The sequence below is a fragment of the Pelophylax lessonae genome (assembly GCF_965119305.1).
Source record: "Pelophylax lessonae genome assembly, chromosome: 4".
In the NCBI taxonomy this organism is placed as follows: domain Eukaryota; kingdom Metazoa; phylum Chordata; class Amphibia; order Anura; family Ranidae; genus Pelophylax; species Pelophylax lessonae.
In genome coordinates, this window is record NC_138771.1 from 617,599,289 (window position 1) to 617,613,089 (window position 13,801).

General features: G+C 39.9%; 1 protein-coding gene across 4 annotated transcripts in view; it reads right to left on the bottom strand.

Annotated features, from left to right (window-relative positions):
* The window catches only part of ACHE (acetylcholinesterase (Yt blood group)), a 272,320-nt gene that overhangs the window by 60,697 nt on the left and 197,822 nt on the right, over nt 1-13,801 (bottom strand). The window contains exon 1 of one of the 4 annotated variants that reach the window (XM_082254647.1): nt 3,417-3,546. The exons of the other annotated variants lie outside the window; for them this stretch is intronic. The gene's annotated coding sequence lies outside the window, so the exon portion shown is untranslated. Of the gene's footprint in view, nt 1-3,416; nt 3,547-13,801 lie in introns of those variants that run through there. 4 annotated transcript variants of the gene reach the window in all.

Here is a 13,801-nt window from a genome sequence, read left to right on the forward strand (position 1 = left end):
AGGTGTTTACCAGATCTGATCTGCATTTTCTTCCTGCAGCCACTGAAAGTCTACTTCTTCTCCTCTACCTCCTGCCGGCATTCAGCAGCCGGAGGAGGAAAGTACAGGGGATCAGTACCAGTATATGCCACCCCTGCCACCCATACTGTCCGTGTTCTCCTTGTTTGCTTTCTTTTTTTTCCCCAATACCAATCACTCACCATGTTCATTCATAACTGAATCATAGTAAACTATGTTTACAATGCTTTAGTTTATGAATGAACAGGAAGCTGCTTAGCACAGAGCACTTCCTATTTACTCACTGTCCAGTGCAGCTGAGGCTGCAGAGAAAGGGATTGTGAAACCTCTCTCCCTAGTCCCTTTCTATGTGTCAAAAGGTAGACATCATGGGTCTGTTTGGACCCTGATATATTTCATCAAAGCCTCCCAATGGGTCTCCTAGTCCCTTTTCATGTCTCAAAAGGGAGACATCATGGGTCTGTTTGGACCCCTGATATATTTCATCAAAGCCTCCCAATGGGTCTCCTAGTCCCTTTTCATGTCTCAAAAGGGAGACATCATAGGTCTGTTTGGACCCTTGATATATTTCATCAAAGCCTCCCAATGGGTCTCCTAGTCCCTTTTTATGTCTCAAAAGGGAGACATCATGGGTCTGTTTGGACCCCTGATATATTCAACTAAAGCCTCCCAATGGGGGTTCTAAAAATTAAAATGATAAATAAAAAAAAATTAAAAAAAATTGAAAAATAAAATAATACTGTCACCGTCTACTGCCCTACTGACTGACACCATCCACTGCTCTACTGACACCAACAAGGTTTTAATACATTTTTAAAAGTTTGTTAACATTTATTTATAAGTGTATGTTTTTTTATAATAAATATATATGTGCATTCGAGCTTTGGGGGTGCACACCCAAATGCGATAGGCTGCGCACACTTATGATGCCATAGGTCCCAACCTCCAGCCCTAGGGCCACAGGCATCCCTTTGGTACTTGACATATAACCCCTGGACCCAAGAAGTCTATATTTGGAGTGGGAGCATTGATTTGCAAATAGATAATAGCAGTGATCTCTTTAAGGCCTTGTTGCACCCAGGGGGCATTTGGGGTCATGCACCTGCACAGATGTCACTTTGGGAGGAGCCGCCACATCCCAATAGACAACAATGGGACTGCCGGAACAGGGACGCAAGCAACACCCCTGTGCTGGTAGAACACGGCCCTGCACGGAACATGGATGTAATCACCCCGTGTGAACAAGGGATTAGCTTCATGTTACATGTTCCCAGACTCATGGGTCTTGTGCAGCATGTCCTCATTCTCCAACCAAACTGGTAACATATCCACAGTCTCATCATTCCCTCTAGTATGCCTGCAGTCACTCACAGTTCTCTCTAGCTTTTCCTCGATTGCAGATTATGTGCAGCCATTGGCTATGTTGAGGGACACAGCTAAGGCCCCTTTATGCCAAATTGACAACTAGACAACCACTGATCTAATGTGTCAACATGCATTGAGGGTATTCCGACAACGTCTGCTTGACTGCATGGGATGGTATTTTAGATAGAACTTTCATTCATTCCTATGTAGCTATTTACATCTCTGAACTATGGATAAAAAAAATAAAATGAAAAAAAAGAAAGAAAGGAGAAGGAAGAAAGATAGATATGTTTTTTTTTTTTTTTTTACCATGCAATAAAAATATGTTACTAAGCATTTCATTTTTGGGGAGCCTAGTGATATGTGTAAAAGGAACCAGTAAGTTTTCATCTAAAAACGCTCGTATGACAAATCTTGTGCATACATTCAATAATGCCATCAGAGACTTGACAAGTAATGTTTGAAAGCAAGTCAAAATCTTGTTTGCTTTTAACATTAGATTTTGTAACATATGGAGCTTCTCCAAACAAACACCACATTCTGTTAGAATTTTATTCATGAAAACATGTCTGTCTATCTAGTATGGAAGAGCCCTGGGGCCATCATAAAAAAAATTTCAAAGATTTCTGAGTTTGAATTTTTTATTTTTTTTACAGAATTCTGAGTTTGAAAGTCAGAATTCTGAGATTAAAAGTCAGAATTCTGACTTTGCAAGTCAGAATTCTGAGATTACAAATTAGGAACCATGCTAAAATTTATTAAACACAATTCTGAGATTAAAAGTCAGAATTCTGAGATTAAAAGTCAGAGTTCTGAGTTTAAAAAGCCAGAATTCTGAGTTTAATAGTCAGAATTCTGACTTTGAAAGTCAGAATTCTGAGATTAAAAGTCAGAATTCTGACTTTTAATAGTCAGAATTCTGACTTTCAAACTCAGAATTCTGTAAAAAAAAAAAAAAAAATTTCAAACTTAGAAATCTTTGACATTTTATTTTTATGATGGCCCAAGGGCTCTTCCATAAGCCTCCTCTGTTTTTTTTAATCACAAAAAAATATATATATATTATAATTTTGTGATGAATATATATCTTTATTACAAAAAAAAATGAGATTATACACACACACACAATTATCTCTCATATATATATATATATATATATCTTTATCAAGCAGCAAATTGAATGAATGTTCAAAAATCAAACAATTTAAATGTTACTGCTTTTCAGCAGAAAATGTACAGGAGCGCCTTCATTTTTTTTTTTTATGTTTTTTGCTTTTTTAAATCAAACTAAGTGCAAACAGCAATCTTATTCCATAACCAAAAAAAAAAGAAAAAAGTTGCAACCCCCAGAAAAAAAAAAAAAAAAAACAACAACAACAGAAACAAGTGACTGTAGCGTCCAATGCCACTACTCTTTCTAGCAATTGAGCGACAGAACTAAAATAATTTAAAGGCTGTGAGAAAACATAACATTTAGCTTTTGGTCGTAAAAAAGATATTTAAGCGGAACCACAGACAGACAGAAATTGAATTGCCTCCAAGCAAGGACAGCCAGCATTTATTGCTACTCGCTAGAAGAGAGTGAGGGGTCACCCGAATATCTCGACCGGTGTTTTTTGTTTTCCCCGAGAACTATTCAGTATCAGTTTTCTCCAGATCCTCCATTATTATTTTTTTTAATACTACAAAATTATTTATTTTTTATTTTATTTTTTTAATACTACAAAATGATACCTGCTTTGTGTACAACTTTAAAAAAATTCCATATATTTACTAGGAAGCGCAGAAGTCCCCCCCTAGGGTACACATATGACTTGTAAAGGACTTTGACGGGTTGTACCTCCAAGAGAACCTGCTTGGTGACTACGTTTGGCCATAGGGACAGTCAAAGACCACAAACAAGACTCCATTGACAACTGGGGAAGACAGAAGGCAAAAGAGTGAGAATAAAGATCAGGGCAGGAGTATATAGAGTATATAGACTGGAAGGAGTGAGATCAGCTCCCTTATGTCCCACCACAACCCTCTCTCACCTTGTCCTCCTCTCTGCACGCCTTTGTCCTGTCTTCCACCCTCTGTCTCTCTCTCTCACCCACAGAAGCCCAACACAACAGCTGTGACCTCGCCATGCACAGGCAGGGAGACACACAGCTCTTGGAGGGTAGGGGGGGGGGGGGGGGAGTAGAGGAGGAGAGGTGGGGGCCCTGTCTTATCACAGCTGACAAGGCGAGAGGGGCTCCCTTTATCACTGCGCAGAAAAAAAAAAAAAAATTAGCCAAAAAACATTTTAAGTTTAAAAAAAAATGCCAGAACTTCCAATTTTCTACAGCTATCACGATGACCAAAATTTGGACAGTTTTGTGTTCCCAAAATTTCCAAGACAGGAAGGACTAGCTTTTATGACTTTTTGTTTTTTTTCTTATCAATTGGATTTTTATTAAAGACTAACTTTTTTTATGGTGCAAAAAGTTTTAGGCAAAGAACATGCCCAATTGTAACCCCCCCCCCAATTTTAGGTGCAAATTGGCACCCAAGTACTTAAATTGTAACTCTACTTTGGGGAAAAAAATTAGCAAAAAAATTTGCAAATTAAAAAAAAAATAGCGTATACAATTGCGACACAAAAGCTTATTGTAGTTGAAAGTTATTAAAAAATGACTTTTCCTTTTCAATCTGCAGAGCTGTAATTTTCTGTAAAATACAATGTGGCAACTTGGAGGCATTCTGTACACAACGCCCCCCTGATAGGTCATTTCCTGCTTGTGTGATTGGCTTACAAACCAGTCTGCATATACAAATCAAATTTTTAGCACCCCCTGCAACACAAAAATTGCATATTTGGTTGAGATACCCCTAAAGGGAAATTACATCTAAAAAGGGATGCAGACCCTGACACTTTCCTCAGGTGCAGAAACTGATTAAAGATTCACTGTGCACATGGACACAAACCGCCATTTCTTCAGAGCAGTCAGTAGGAATCTGTAACAAAGTTAGTTCTAATCCTTACAATGTATACGTATAGATCACCCAGAGAGGAATAGGGGAATAGTTTCTCAGCAAAAGTGGAGTAAGGGTCCTTTCACACGGCAGCTCCGTGTGTCCGCAAATCATCCCATCCGTTTGCGGATGATTTGCGGACATAATGTAAATGAATGGCACTGCGGGTGTCAGCGGAATACCATCCGCTGACACCCGATTTTCCTCCTTTCAGTTCTGTTCCGTTTTTACGAATGGAACAGAACCCTATTTTTTCTTCCGTGTAAAAAATGGAAAGGAAGGAAAATCGGATGTCAGCGGTGTCATCCGCTGACATCCGCAGTGCCACAGACTTACATTATGTCCGCATATCATCCGCAAACGGATGGGATGATATGCGGGCACACGGAGCGGATGACACAAATGTCATCCGCTCCGTGGAAAAAAAAAAGTCCCGCAGCGGAGCTTTCACACGGAGCGGCCGTCTGAAAGGACCCTAATGCTGGCCATACACGTATAGATTTTCGGCCGGAAATTTTCGTTTCAAGAAAATTCGTTTGATTTTCTAATCGTTAGTGGGGTTAAATCGATGTCCTTTTTCGACTGCAGTGACGGGAAAATTCGTAGGGGCAGAAGGGAAAACTTTTCGCGATCAACGAATTTTCGGGCAGTGTATGTGGTAATCGTTCAGAAATTACATTCATTTTAAAATTAAATGTTAAAAGCAAAAGACAATTTTCGAACGACATTCGTCTATTCAAAGAATGTTCAAAGAATGTTCAAAGAATGTTCAAAGAATGTTCAAAGAATGTTCAAAGAATATTCCCGTCCAAAAATCTATACGTGTATGGCTAGCATTACTCTTTGATGCATCATGTGCAGAACTTGCATTTCTAACTGCAACGATCAGCAGAGCAAAAACAAACAAAAAAATAAAAATAAAAAATAAACAAAAAAAAAACAAAACAAAACAAACAAAACATCCAATTACTGCAACGATCATGATAGGTAAAAAAACAAAAACGAAAAAAAAAAAACCCAGAAAAAAAAAAAAAAAACACAAACAAACCAAAAGCACACACACCACATCCTAAAACATCCAATTATCGCATTACTACAACAATCATGTTAAAAGAAAAAAAAATGTTTAAAAAAAATTAATAAATCAAAATATTTCACTGGAAAATTGGAAATACCTTTTATTTTATTACCTGTATTTTCCTTAAGCCTGTCCAGCCGGCTCAGAACACAGAAAAACGCTTAAAGCGGATCTACACTGCATTTGACCACCACATACCAAAAATGCCATTTAATTAATTCTTTATATTCAAAACAAACTCCCATCCATCCATGTCTCCATTATTTATTTTATTGAGAAAATCACTTTGAACAACATCCCCCCTAGCATTTCTGGCCATGGCCATCCTGAGTTCGGGCAGAGGATTCATGTAGCATTTACTTCCTAGAATCCATCTGCCCTTTGCCCATGCATGTATGCAGAAGGGTGTGTTTCAGTGTTAATTTTTGCACCAAATTTCAATTTAGTTTTAGTCTTAGTCTTAGGACTAAAATGGTATTTTAGTTTTTGTCCCATTTTAGTCTTCTACAAGTGTTTTAGTTTTAGTCATATTTAGTCGACTAAAACTCCAGTACATTTTAGTCGACTAAAACTCCAGTACATTTTAGTCGACTAAAACTCATTTTAGTCGACTAAAACTCATTTTAGTCATCTATAATCGAATGGGTGTAGTTCAATTGCAATTGGTAATGCATTATTTAAGCATTTCTCTACAATTTCCAAACTCATTATATACTACTGCTGGTCCTGGAGTGAAAAATCAAATATGTTATTATTTATGGTATTAAGCTTTGAGCATGCACCAGTGTTAATTTTGGCAGCAAATTTCGATTTAGTTTTAGTTATAGTCTTTTGACTAAAATGCCATTTTAGTTTTAGTCATATTTTAGTCATCTGAATTGTTTTAGTTTTAGTCGTATTTTAGTCAACTAAAATTGTGTTAATTTAGTTGACGAAAACGTTTTAGTCGGTTTTAGTCGACGGAATTAACACTGGTGTGTTTAGCCCCTTCTCCCCTCCTGAAGACTCCTCGGTTGTATGGCATTTGCCCAAGCATGGAAACCAAGAAGTAACTTAAGAAATGTGAAAACAAAGGGGAAAACAGGTAAATAGGATATATTTACTCTGATCTATTTACTAATGATAGCAGTGAAGTCCTGCCCTAACAATACAGTAAAACCTTGGATTGCGAGCATAATTAGTTCCGGAAACATGCTTGTAATCCAAAGCACTCTTCTATCAAAGCAAATTTCCCCATAAGAAATAATGGAAACTCAGATGATTCGTTCCACAACCATTTATTCAGAAGTCCTTCAGTTTATAGTCCATATACAAAGATTATAGCATTGCGATAGGTTGCATAAAATGTCCATTCACAAATAGCCGCTTCCACAAGGGGATTAGAAGCAAAATCCAGCAGGAGCTACAGAGTATAAAAGAGAAGAGAGGCGCCTCTAAGTGTAGCAATATGGTTCCATTTAATGAAGGTACAACATTTAGCAACTCACATGGTTGATGAATAAAACAGGCACATCTAAGTATGCAGGCATCCGGGGTAAAGCTGTCCACATAGACTATCTTCTGCACCGCCGGTTGCCAGTCTGTAATCCTGACTGGTAAGACCAATCTGCAGTAAAGCGATCTGAAAGCGAGGGGCAGCATGGAAGGGATGACGTAGATGGCGGTGCGGAGGATGGTCTATGTGGACAGCTTTAGCCTGGATGCCTTAGATGTGCCTGTTCCAATCATCAACCATGTGAATTGCTAAATGTACCTTCATTAAATTTAACCATATTGCTACACTTAGAGGCGCCTCTCTTCTCTTTTATACTCAGTTGTGACTTGAGGCTACTTGTATATCAAGTCAAAATTTATTTGAAAATTCTGCTTGTCTTGCAAAGCGCTCTTAAACCAAGTTACTCTCAAACCAAGGTTTTACTGTACTTCCATTTTGAACCACTCTGGGGTAAGAAATGTAACTTTTTCAGCTCACAGTTTATTGTGTTTTCAGCTTACAAGCTGCATTTGCTGGGGATCACCCCAGAATACCAACAATGGTGATACATGGGGGGGGGGGGGGGGGGGAACAAAGAAACAAAAAAGAAAAAAAAAAAAAGGCATTGCAAATTTAAAAAAAAAAAAAAAATACCACACAATACTCCTTAAACAAAAATAAAGTGAATGTGAAGCACAATAGACAGACTGCAAGCTGTTGTAGGTATGTTTAGTCACTTAACCACTTGCCGACCGCCGCACGACTATCTACGGCGGCGGTCAGCCCCTCACAGGCAAAGTGACGTAGGGCTACGTCACTAGCTTGTGAGGGTCTAGGGAGCGAGCGCACGCCGCCGGAGGCGCGCTCCCGCGTGGTCACGGACCCCCCCGCGCGTGTGACCAGCGGACCCGATGTCCGCCGGCCACTCTGCGATCGGCGGGGGAGAGGGAGAAAGTCAGGCAGCTTGTGTAAACAAGCCGCCTGCCATTCTCCCCTCTGTATGAGAGATGATCATATGGATCTACTATGTAGATCCGTTGATCACTCTGCATACAGCTGAAGCCACAGCCAATCACAGTTAGAATCACGCCCCTAGGGACACACACAGCCCCTCCCTCTCAAATAAAGTTAACCCCTTCACTACCAGTGTATTTTTACAGTAACAGTGCATATATATAGCACTGATTACTGTAGAAATATCACTGGTAACCCCAAAAGTGTCAAAAATGTCAGTCAAGGGTCCGATCTGTCCGCCGCAATGTCGCAGTACCGCAAAAAAAATCGCAGATCGCCGCCATTACGCGTTAAAAAAAAAAACAACAAAAATGACAAAAATCTTTCCCTTAGTTAGTAAACGCAATAACTTTTGCGCAAACCAATCAAAATACGCTTTTTGCGATTTTTTTTACCAAACATAGGTAGCATAAAACAAATTGGCCGAAAATGTTAAAAAATTTTGATTTTTACATTTTTTTTGGGGGGAATTTCATATAAAAAAAAGGGAAAAATATTGCTATTTTTGCAAAATTTACGCTCTTTTTTTGTTTATAGCGCGTGATCAAAAAATCGCACAGGTGATCAAATACCACCAAAAGAAAGCTCTGTTTGTGGGAAAAAAAGGACGCCAAATTCGTTTAGGTACAGCGTCGCACGACCGCGCAATTGTCAGTTAAAGTCACGCAGTGCCGAATCGCAAAATACCCCCTGGTCAGGAAGGGGGTAAAATCTTCCGGGGCTTAAGTGGTTAAAAAAAATACTATAACTGCAGTAACTTCATTTAACATTGTTACTTGCCCCAGCAATTTCTGAGAAAATATCAATATGATGGACTACCTTCTCTAAAGTTTACAGCAACGCCAAGTCGGAGAACATCTTGCTGTACTTTGCATAATCTGTTCCAAATTAAAATGCCATGCAACTATCACTCAGAGAGGAAATGGATGAAAGGCTTAAAGAGGCTGCAGGAGATCAGCAGCACTAAGGCCCCATCCACACAAGGGAAAAAAAAAAAAAACACATGCTACTTACACAGATGTTGAGCTTTTTTTTTAGAATGCAACAGCACTTCTACAGTATGTAAGCCTATGCGTCCATGCACACAGGTGTTTACAGGCATATTAGAAGAGGAATGCTTATAGGCAGACCCCCCCCCAAAAAAAAAAAAATGATGTGGTTTTGAGAGGATTTTTTCAGCAGAAAGTGCAATACGTGGCTTTTTATGCTGCTTTTCCCTGCCATCAGTTCTGCTGTTTATACTTTTTTTTTTTTTTTGCATCTTTTGTTGTAGGTCTCATGCACACAGGGTGTCTGAGAAAGCTTAAAGTATTTAAAAAAAAAAAAATAAAAAACCCAAAACATGAACGGTTTAGTAAATGCAGTGCTTAAAAAGGGTAACTCCACTTATGAGGGGGGGAAAAAAAAAGAGAGAAGGTGTACGTTGATCAATGTACACTGCAAGAATTTTAACAAAAGTTCAGGGAAAATTCATCAAAAAGGAAAGATCCTGCACATGCTGATATACAACAAGTACAAAGAGGAGTACTTCACCAGCCCATGGCGCTGTCCATGTGTTCACCTCCTTTGTTTGTATGTTTTATAGCTGAAATGTCCTGGTTGCTGCTGCTCCTCTCTCACTCCACTGGGGGGGGCGGATCAAAACACCTGACCTGAGGAAGGAGGCTCCGCCTCCGAAACGCGTTGTCCGGAGTAACAGCAGAGGCAGTGCACCCGTGTCTTGAATCTCCCACCTCGCAGCTCCGTACAACTTGTGGCTCCGGCTTTGGCTGAGGCTCTCCTGAGGCGCCGTAGATTACGTTGGTATAGTGCGCAGGCGCACTAGAACCGGCATCCGGTGACCAGGCAACACAGGAAGTGAAGGAGAGCGGGGAAACAGCGGCGGCAGCCGCGAATGAGGAGACCGCAGAGTCACCATCTGGAGGGACGGGAGGAGCGAGTAGCTCCTGTTGGAATGCTGTAAAGCGATTGTCTTAAAGGAAAAGTGTGAGTGCAATTCCAATGTACTGTGTTGTTGTCCTTTATTAAAGCGTTATTGCCCGAGGTTGCGTGCGCTTTTCTTTACAGATTTGAAGGGAAAATTCATTCCCTTTGTTAAAAAAAAAAAAAAGCCCTTACCAGACTGATTCCTGAATGGGAGGTCTGTGTTTATTATAACCACCTGGTGCACTTTCAGCATTTAAAATGAGGAAAGTTGCAGCGTCTGCATCCTTTTAGAAATATTTAACCCTTAAGAAGTATCTTACCAAAAATGACATTCCTAGTGTGGGGGATACCTAAAACTTTAACTTCTATCTTAGCGCATCCGTCTGACAGAATCCGTGATCTAAATCACACAAGCAGACAATTACATTTCTGGGTGCATTCTATACATCAGCAGTGTACAGAACGGCTCCAGGTTGCTACATTACATTGAATAGAATGTTTTAAAAAAAATTTAGAAAAATTACAGCAACTTCAGATTGAAATGCAAAAGGTTTAAGAACATTAAAAATTACAAAATGGCTTTTGTAGCAATTTGATATGCTATATTTATTCTAATTTACCACGAAAAAGGAGTTCCCCTTGAAGCAGACTAGTTCAGGCTTACATGCAATTTATGTTATTATTATTATTATTATATAGGATTTATACAGCACCAACAGTTGGCGCAGCGCTTTACAATGGGAGGGAAGACAATACAGTTACAATACAATTCAATACAGGAGGAACTAGAGGGCCCTGCTCGTTAGAGCTTACAATCTAGAAATGTTATCTTTTATTTGCGATAAAGAAATAATAAAATAAATGAGAAGAAGAATTTTTCAATACCAAACCACAACACGTTGCCTTAAAGAGGAGGAGAAGAAAAAAATAAAAAGGGGGGTGTTCGGGGTCAGGCCAATGCGATGGGTCCCCAGTCCTCCAACTTAGATTTAGCCCTGTTGGGTGAGTTTATTCCATTGAGTTTTTTTCAGCTTTTACTAGTTTAGTAAACATCATAAATCACGTTATATTATTGTAGTAGAAAGTCATCTGATATGTTCATGTAAACAGCGCAAGTTTTCTTTTCCCTTGAAGTCGTTATTTTATTATTGTGTTCAGATCCGTTTTTCCTGGAAATTAACCCATGTGCAGATAGTTTACACGCTGGAACAAACTGAAACACTATTTTCCAAGAGGTTTGCTTGTTTTTTCTGGAAAATGACTTATTATTGTGAATTAACCACTTAAGCCCCGGAAGATTTTACCCCCATTCCGACTAGGGGGTATTTTGCGATTCGGCACTGCGTGATTTTAACGGACAATTGCGTGGTCGTGCGACGCTGTACCTAAATGAGTTTGGCGTCCTTTTTTTCCCACAAACAGAGCTTTCTTTTGGTGGTATTTGATCACCTGTGAGATTTTTTGATCACGCGCTATAAACAAAAAAATAGCGTCAATTTTGCAAAAATAGCAATATTTTTCACATTTTTTTATATGAAATTCCCCCCCAAAAAAATGTAAAAATCAAAATTTTTTAACATTTTCGGCCAATTTGTTTTATGCTACCTATGTTTGGTAAAAAAAATCGCAAAAAGCGTATTTTGATTGGTTTGCGCAAAAGTTATCGCGTTTACTAACAAAGGGAAAGATTTTTGTCATTTTTGGTGTTTTTTTTTTTTTAACGCGTAATGGCAGCGATCTGCGATTTTTTTTGCGGTACTGCGACATTGCGGCGGACAGATCGGACCCTTGACTGACATTTTTGACACTTTTGGGGTTACCAGTGACATTTCTACAGTCATCAGTGCTATATATATGCACTGTTACTGTAAAAATACACTGGTAGTGAAGGGGTTAACTTTATTTGGGAGGGAGGGGCTGTGTGTATCCCTAGGGGCGTGCTTTCTACTGTGATTGGCTGTGGCTTGAGCTGTAAGGACACTGATCAACGGATCTACATACTAGATCCGTGTGATCAGTGTCTTTACAGCGAGGAGAATGACAGGTGGCTTGTTTACACAAGCTGCCTGACATTCTCCCTCTCCCCCGCCGATCGCCGAGTGGCCGGCAGACATCGGGTCCGCTGGTCACACGTGCGGGGGGGTCCGTGACCACGCGGGAGCGCGCCTCCGGGGGCGCGCGCTCGCTCCCTAGACCCTCACAAGCAAGCGACGTAGCCCTACGTTAGTTTGCCTGTGAGGGGCTGACCGCTAGCATAGATAGTCGTGCGGCGGTCGGCAAGTGGTTAAAGGGGAACTCTCGTTATCATATGGACTTGTAGAACTCTACCTAATTTATTTTTTCTATGGCATTCATTCCCCCCCCCCTCAAAAAAAAAAAAAACCCCACCAAACTCTACTCACCCTCTGTCCCTTACCTCCTCCTCTGCTCAATTGTGGAGGTCACCTTTAGGGCAGAACCAAAGTGTGTCCCATTTCCTGGGAGCCCAGCCAGTCATTTGCACGCTCCCCCAAGGGGTGCTTTATTATGACCTCTGGCCCTACATTACTACGGGACTGGGTTGTTCTGACGCTCAATTACACAAAAGCCCTGCAAGAATGGAAAAACGCCAGCCACTCCCCACCACAAGAAACTGTGGATCAGCAAAAGCAACATAAAGGACATAAAGGAAGTAAAAAAAAAACAAATTGTGGAGGTTCCATTTTAGGGGGGCAGTGGGGTTTAATATGTGTATATACAGTGCACTGCTCAGAAAACATTAAAGGAACACTTTGAAAACACATCAGATCTCAATTGTGAAAAATCTCATGCTGGATATCTATGCTGGTATGGACTGGGTAATGTGTTAGGAAGGAAAGGATGCCACATCGTTTGATGGCAATGAAAATTATCACCCTACAGAGGGCTGAATGCAAAAACACCCCAAAAATCAAAGTGAAAAAATGATGCAGCAGGCTATTTTGCTGAAATTTAATTGCAGCAACTCAAAATGTTACTCAGTAGTTTGTATGGCCCCCATGTGCTTGTATGCATACCTGACAATGCTGGGGAATGCTCATAATGGGATGACAGATGGTGTCCTGGGGTATTTCCTCCCAAATTTGGACCAGGACATCCCGGAGCTCCTGAACAGACTGAGGTGCAACCTGGTGGTGTCTGATGGATCAAAACCAGTGTTGGGGTAGTTACTCAAAAAATTTAACTAGTTACTAGTTACTTCTGTAAATTGTAATGAGATTACTTTACTAGTTACTGCATTTGAAAAGTAACTTCACTACTTATTACTTTACTTTCCTCTTTCTTAATTGACCGTGTAGAAGAAGATACATGACACTCTTTCTGCATAGAGTTTATTGTATAAACACAGGCTTTGGGAAACATGAGAACAAAACCTGAAAAAACAGAATAAAACATAAAGTGCAACAAAAAGTTATAAACTTCATCCCTCTCTATCCTTCGAAATAACGATTGTATCGCACGGCTTGGGTAACGCAGGAAAGCGCGTTCCTATAGCCTAGTAAAGTAGTGTAGTTACCTCCTATAGCCTAGTAAAGTAGTGTAGTTACCTCCTATAGCCTAGTAAAGTAGTGTAGTTACCTCCTATAGCCTAGTAAAGTAGTGTAGTTACTTCCTATAGCCTAGTAAAGTAGTGTAGTTACATCCTATAGCCTAGTAAAGTAGTGTAGTTACCTCCTATAGCCTAGTAAAGTAGTGTACTTACCTCCTATAGCCTAGTAAAGTAGTGTAGTTACCTCCTATAGCCTAGTAAAGTAGTGTAGTTACTTCCTATAGCCTAGTAAAGTAGTGTAGTTACCTCCTATAGCCTAGTAAAGTAGTGTAGTTACCTCCTATAGCCTAGTAAAGTAGTGTAGTTACTTCCTATAGCCTAGTAAAGTAGTGTACTTACCTCATATAGCCTAGTAAAGTAG